The following is a 7,292-nucleotide window of genomic DNA, read 5'->3' as shown; positions in this document are numbered from 1 at the left end:
TTGGGCTTTGTCTTCCTACCATACACACACACACACACACACACACACACACACACACGCTGAGTCATTCATGGGTTCAAGAAAATGAAAAGTAACATAAAAGTAGTCACCCCACAAGTCAGATTTCAGTGTAGTAAGTATGGACTCCATCTAATTTTCCTTCTCTGTACTTGAGAGCCCAGAGCATGATCAGTACATCACTTCTATTCTGTCACTATCAATCTAGTATCTTTATACCACCATTTGATGAATGTTTACTGGATTAATTAACTGTTATAAGCATAACACCTATTTAGTGATATAAAGAAGTGCAATCATGAGAGATCCTGTTTGAAAGATTATATTTTTGTTCCCAAATATATAATCCATATAGAAGGATAATGCAGTGACTATTAAATTGAGATAATTTTTTTTCTTTTCTAAAAAAACACTGTAACTTTCTTCAAACACTGAATAATGTTTTTAAAAAGTCCATGAACCTGGGGCTCCTGCATGGCTCAGTTGCTTAAGCATCTAGATGCCTTCAGTTCAGGTCATGATCTCTGGGTCCCCAGCTTGAGTCCACTGGGCTCCCTGGTCAGCAGGGGTCTGCCTCTTCCTCTGCCCCCGCCCCACTTCCTCTCTCTCTCAAATAAATCTTAAAATAAATAAATAAATAAGGGCGCCTGAGTGGCTCAGTGGTTAAGCCTCTACCTTCGGCTCGGGTCATGATCTCAGGGTCCTGGGATCGAGCCCCGCATCGGGCTCTCTGCTCAGTGGGGAGTCTGTTTCCTCCTCTCTCTCTGCCTGTCTCTCTCTGCCTACTTGTGATCTCTGTCTGTCAAATAAATAAATAAAATATAAAAATTAATTAATTAATTAATTAGAAGTCCATGAACCCATCTTGCAGCTGAAATTATATTTGTCGCTTTAGAAACATAATTCTACTAAACATTAAACACTGATATTTCTACATTGAGATAAAGATATACATAGATCTGTGTCATTCATTTTAACTGGTGAACACATACAACACATTCTTTTTCATTCCCCTACTGGATGATTTCTACTGAATAAGGTCTTTATTTCCAGAAAACTTTTTGCTGCCATGTGATCTTGAACTCATGGAGCCAGTACTATCCACTGATCAGGAAGAAAGACAGTGCTTCCTAGAGGGGAAAGACAGTGCTTCCTAGACTTAACCTTCCAAACAGATTTTTAAAATCACTTGTCAGAAATAATAGTCTGGAGGGCAATGCACTCATTTGCAAGACCCAGATTCTATTACAAAAAGAAAATATTTAGATTCAAAAATGCAAAAACAATTAGAGAACTGAGAAGGAAAAAGAAGAAGACTCCTGGACTGTAGGGAAGGCTGGGACAGGAGTTCAGAAGAGAACCAGAGTTATATCCTTTTACAATAAACCAGTGATCTAGTATGTAAACTATTTCTCTGAATTCTGTGAGCCATTCTAGCAAAGTAATGAAACCCAGGAAAGGAGGGGTTTGTAGGAACCTCTGAATTCTTTTTGGTTGATCAGAAAGAAGTACAGGTAACAATCTGGACTTGCTACTGGCATCTGAAACCTATGGTGAAAATTGTTGGAACTGCCAATATAGCTGATTGCTCAGGAGCCCAGCCTGTTAACTAGTGTAGGAAGTGTCTTTGGGGGTCAGTCTGGTAGTACTGAACTGTTAACCTAAGAGATCTAATATGAGTAGACAATGTCAGTAGTGAGTTGAATTGTAGGACACCCACCTGGTGTCCAAGAATTGTTTGGTGTTGTCAAGGAAACCAATCCCAATCCTCACTGGAATTGGTTCCAGAACACCCCCAAAAATTTGGTAGGATGTAATCTCAGAGCCCATGAGTGAGAGAAAGAATACATGAAGGAGGGAAGGAAGGAACTCCTGAAATGGCCTCAAGGCCCCCCAGTGGCTGTGGCTTCACAGTAAGCTAGTTTCTAAACAAAGGACATCTCTGGACAAACTCCATAGGGAAACTACTTTAGAGAAGGTTTTCAAAGTGACGAAGATCACGTTTAGCTGCATGGCTCCTTAGAATGTTCTGTTTTCTCCACAAGAAGGTCGTTACCCCCAATACCAAAGTGTATCATTCTGGCACTTTAGTGGCTTATTGTAAAGCTGGATCTGACAACCAGAATGCACTACTCTGTCTGAGTCCAGAAGGGGCAATCTGTAAGAGCTCTGACTTAGCAGGCAGTGGCAGCTGAGCTGGGCAAATATGCCCACACTCCAGAGGCCCTGGCTGTAACTGAGGATAAGCAAACTGCTCAGTGCTCAAAGGCAGGAGAGGCCAAGAGAATCCAAAAAGTCACTGAGGAGGCTTCCCCTGCCTCCTTAGAAAACCGAGAGCAACTATGCACTTGGACACATGCCACGATGAGTCGGCCACTGTACAACAGACACAACGCTAACATCATCCCATCTTAGTTCATACACTTCCAGAAAGCCGCAGAGGAGACCACAAAATTTCCTGGGCCCTCTCCTGTTGTCGAAATTGAGATTTCCTAGTGTGTGATTATTGAGAATCAATATTGAGCAATGGCAACTCTTAACTATTGGCCTCTTATATGCAAACTGTTTAAAAGGTGTATCACTAACAAGAAGGTAGTATTCAAGCAATATTCCTAATTATAGACATAGAGAAGGCTGTATTTTTAATTCCTTCATGTGCAATAAGCAGAGATTCCAGTGACTCAAAATGGCAATAGCCAGAAAGCACCTGTCACCAAGATGCACAGGTTAATGAAAGCCTTTTAATTCTTTACTCATTTCCTACAGCCAACTTTCTGTTGTTGCTGCTGTTAATCACCTGAAGATTTTCTATATAAAAAAAGAAGAGGGGCATCTGGGTGGCTCAGTGGATTAAGTCTGCGCCTTCAGCTCAGGTCATGATCTCAGGATCCTGGGATCGATCCCCGTGTTGGGCTCTTAGCGGGGATCCTGCTTCCCGTTCTATCTCTGCCTGCCTCTCTGCCTACTTGTGATCTCTCTCTCTGTCAAATATATAAAGTTTTTGAAAACAAAAAAAAAAAAGAAGAAGAAGAAGAGATTATACAAAACAAACAGGGTATAATGAAGCCTAACCAATCAACAGAATTGGACTATCTCAACCCCATGGCAGTGTCTGAGCAAATAAGCAATGTAATAACAAATAATATATTTTTTTAAATAATAAGCACATTGAAGGTAGAGATATCCATTTCCAGATCCATAAACAACTACTTGAAATCTGTCCCTTATATATAGAGAGGGCTAGTTAAAAGACTGACAAGGGTAAAACTATGTATTATCATTGGTTTGCATAAATATTTATATAAATATACATAAACACATATTTATACATATATATGTATATGCACAACAAATGATAAGAAATAGATGGCATCATTTATATCTTTAAAAGAGAAAAAACTGAAACAACAAAAAAAACTGAAGATATATCCTCAGAGGTCCTCAGATAATATAACTGGGACACCCAGACTGTGAGGGATGTGCACTTAATTAATTTAGGGAAGAGACCAGTGTAAGAAGAAATACAAAAGGAAGTAAAAGACCAGCAGAGGATAGGCACAGAGACCAATGAAATAAAATTCAGAGTCCACGATAAACATAAACCCATATATCTATTACTGGCTGATTTTTGACAAAAGCACCAAGTCTGTTCAATGGGGAAAGAATAGTCTCTTCAACTAATGGTGTTGGCACAACTGGATCTTCACATTCCAGAGAATGAAACTGGACCCCTAACTTACACTACATTAAAAAACTAACCCAGAATGGATCAGTGACCTAAATATTGAGATAAACCATAAAACCCTTAGAATAAAACAAAAGGATTCATCTTCATTACTTTGGATTTGACAATGGATTCTTAGGTAGGACACTAAAGTATGCCCAACAAAAGAAAAAAAGAGATAAATCTGATTTTATCAATTTTTTTTTAAAAAGCCTTTTGTGAATCAAAGGACATTATCAAGTAGTAAAAAGAGGCACTCGAGCTGGCTCAGTCAGTCAAACATCTGACTCTTGGTTTTGGCTCAGGTCATGATTTCATGGGTTGTGGGATCAAGCTCTGTGTCAGGCTTCTTGCTCAGCAGGGAGTCAGTTTGAAAGATTTTCTTCCTCTGCCCCTCTCCGGGATTATGCTCTCTGTCTCCCTCTGTCTGTCACTCTCTCAAAATAAAGAAACCTTTAAAAAAAAAAATTAAAAAGACAATCAACAGAATAGGAAAAATATTTGCATGTCACGCATGTGATAAGGGTTTAATGCCCAAAATATGTATAGAAACCCTAAAACTCAACAACAAAACCCAATGTAAAATGGCACAAAAGAATTAAACAGACCAAAGAGGACATACAAATTGCCAATAAGCACATCAAAATATTCTCACCCTATTGGTTATGAGAGAGTGCAGATCAAAACCACAAGGAGTTACCAGTTCACATCCAGAAGGGGGGTTACAATGAAAATATTGAAACTAAAAAGTGTTGGCTAGGATGTGGAAAATGTAGAACCCTCACACATTCCTGGTTGGAATTTAAAATGATGCAACCACTGTGGTTGCAAATAGTTTGGTGGTTCCTTGTAAAGCTGAAGAGAATTAGCACATGATGCAACAATTTCACTTCTAGACATAAACCCAAAAGAATTGAGAACATGGGCTGAAAGAGACATTTGTACATCAAAATTAGTTTCAGCTTTACTCACAATAGCTAAAAGGTAGGAAAAAACTCAGCTATCCCTCAACAGATAAACGGGCAGACAAAACATGTTCTATTTACACAATGGAACCATAAAAAGGAACAACATCTGATACATGCTCCAATACAGATGAAGTGTGAAAACATATTAAGTGAAGTAAGTCTGACATAAAAAGATGAATAGTGGATGATTCCACTTATATGAAATACAGATAACAGGAAAATTCACAGAGACAGAAAACAGATTAGAGGTTATTAGGGGCAAGGTTGAGGAAGTACTGGGGAGTCAATGCTTAATAGTATTTCATTCTCCCAAAAAATACCCTGAAAGGTTACAGAATTTCTGTTTGGGTGACAAAAAACTTCTGGGAATCGAAAGTGATAAGGGCTGTACAACACTGAATATAATGCACGCCTTTGATCTGTACACTAAAAACTAGGTAAAATGGCCAATGTTATATTTTACAACATTTTAAAACTAAATATAATTAACAAAGATCTGAATTTTCTAGCCAAATTACATAGTTGTCCTTCAAGAATTTTTCCATTTTATGTAATATATTTTCAGAAATTAAATAAATATATAATTTTTAAATATAAAAAAAAAACAAAATAATTTTTTTTTTTTAAATGAAGAGGGAAGAAGGCCCATCCTTTGCTCTTCCTTCTAGGGAAATTATTGAATTGCATTTCACAGATGTGCTTACAGTATGAACCATATATAATCTTTAGAAAATCCCTCAAGGAGCTAAGCACAGGAGTAAACATTTATTTAGAATAAATTAAAAAAAAAACTACAACTTCCAAAGCTGACAAATATCACACAAGTCCACACACATAAAATTTATACTAATGGACTGCTTGATACACTTCTATGCTTTTCCTATATCGTTTTGTTCTTTATTCTTTGAAAATCTCTTCTCACGATGATTTGCAAACCACTGCCTAGTGAAGGAAGAGAAAGATGATTTAGGATTTCTTCTAGCATGACCTGTATTGGAAAGTCAGCTGTGTGGTGAGAGAGTTCATTTGCAGAAGCCTCGGTGTCACTTGTGGGAATCTTTCTTATCCTCTAGTCACTGTAGTTTCCTTTTGCTCATCATCAGCTGAACTTCCTGTCGGGCAGGAAGTAAATGCATGTCCTGAAGGCCATGTTCATTATCCCAAGGGACTTAATCTGTATCTCAGACAAAATTCTGAGCATCCCTGGTACATCTTCATGTGGGCTTCCTTGCCATACCTCAGTGGACACTTCAGTCTCTGAGAAGTCTTAGGGTCTCCCAAGAGGAAAGAGATTTCATAAAACCACTGAATGGTGAAGTTCAAAGTGATCAAAAAAGCACCTAGTCTGGAAATGTTTAAACTTCAGCCATCTAAGACCTACCCTCGGTTTTTCCATTTCTATATACCACTTCTGTTACTATTTGCTTACCATTTACTTTCCAATTTTTTACTTAGTCACAAACTTCAGTCTGACCGGACATAATTCTTCCCATAAAATTGTGTGTTTGAATGGCAACATATTCTTTTCCTCAATGGATGTTAAAATACATTTATAGCTCAGAAAAGAAGAGGGAAAAAAAGAGTCTGTCTGGGTCGTGCTAAACCTACTTCATGCCCTGCGCACCCCAGCAGATGCTGAAACAAAAGAATTCACAGGGACTGGAGAAGACTAGTATTGGGGGAGTTAATGACACAGGAATAAAACATCCCTTAAGCGATGGAAACTATGTGGAAACCTTGTTATTTTCCAAAACCAATGTAATTATCCTTTTTATTAAAGTGAAGTGGCAAAAAGAGCTATGCTCACAGATATTTTTTTTCCTCTACAAGTGTGTTTGTGTTTTTTTCCCTCCGCAAAAATAATGCCGTTCATTAGATTATAGCAATGTCTTGTGCGCTCAGGAGTCATTTTTATCAAGTGGGAAAAAAAAGGGGGGGGGGGATTAAATAATAAAGAAAGCCAGTAAGGGAACCAGGACCAGGGTGAATGAGGGGCAGAAAACCTCTTGTCTGTTCACTTCCTCCATGAAGCTATGAAAATTTTCCCTCTCATATCCTTCATCTCTACAGATAGAAATAACTGCTCTATAATCCACCTACTACCTTCTCTTCATAGGATCTTTTAAAATTAACATATAATATATTATTTGTTTCAGGGGTACAGGTCTGTGATTCATCAGTCTTACACAATTCACAGCACTCATCATAGCACATAACCTCCCTGATGTCCATCACCCAGCCACCCTATCCCCCCCTGCCCCCAGCAACCCTTAGTTTGTTTCCTGAGGTTAAGAGTCTCTTATGGTTTTTACATAGGCTTTTATTCATTGTTTCCTCCCATGGTATCTACATTCCACAAGCTCCTGGGAGCACAGAACAAGCCTTAATTCCACAGACACCCCTGACCCCTGGTATCATACCAAGTACAGGGGAGGTGTTTCATGTTGTTGAATAAATTAATGAAAAGTATATATAAAAACAGACACCTAAAAATAAATAATTTTAATACTCATCATTAATAATACTTAATAAAATCGACAGCATTCCTAAAATTAGAGCACCCATTATAAGAAATGACTAAA

This window comes from Mustela nigripes, unplaced genomic scaffold (genome assembly GCF_022355385.1).
Source record: "Mustela nigripes isolate SB6536 unplaced genomic scaffold, MUSNIG.SB6536 HiC_scaffold_69, whole genome shotgun sequence".
Classification (NCBI taxonomy): Eukaryota; Metazoa; Chordata; class Mammalia; order Carnivora; family Mustelidae; genus Mustela; species Mustela nigripes.
This window is presented reverse-complemented; position numbering follows the sequence as displayed.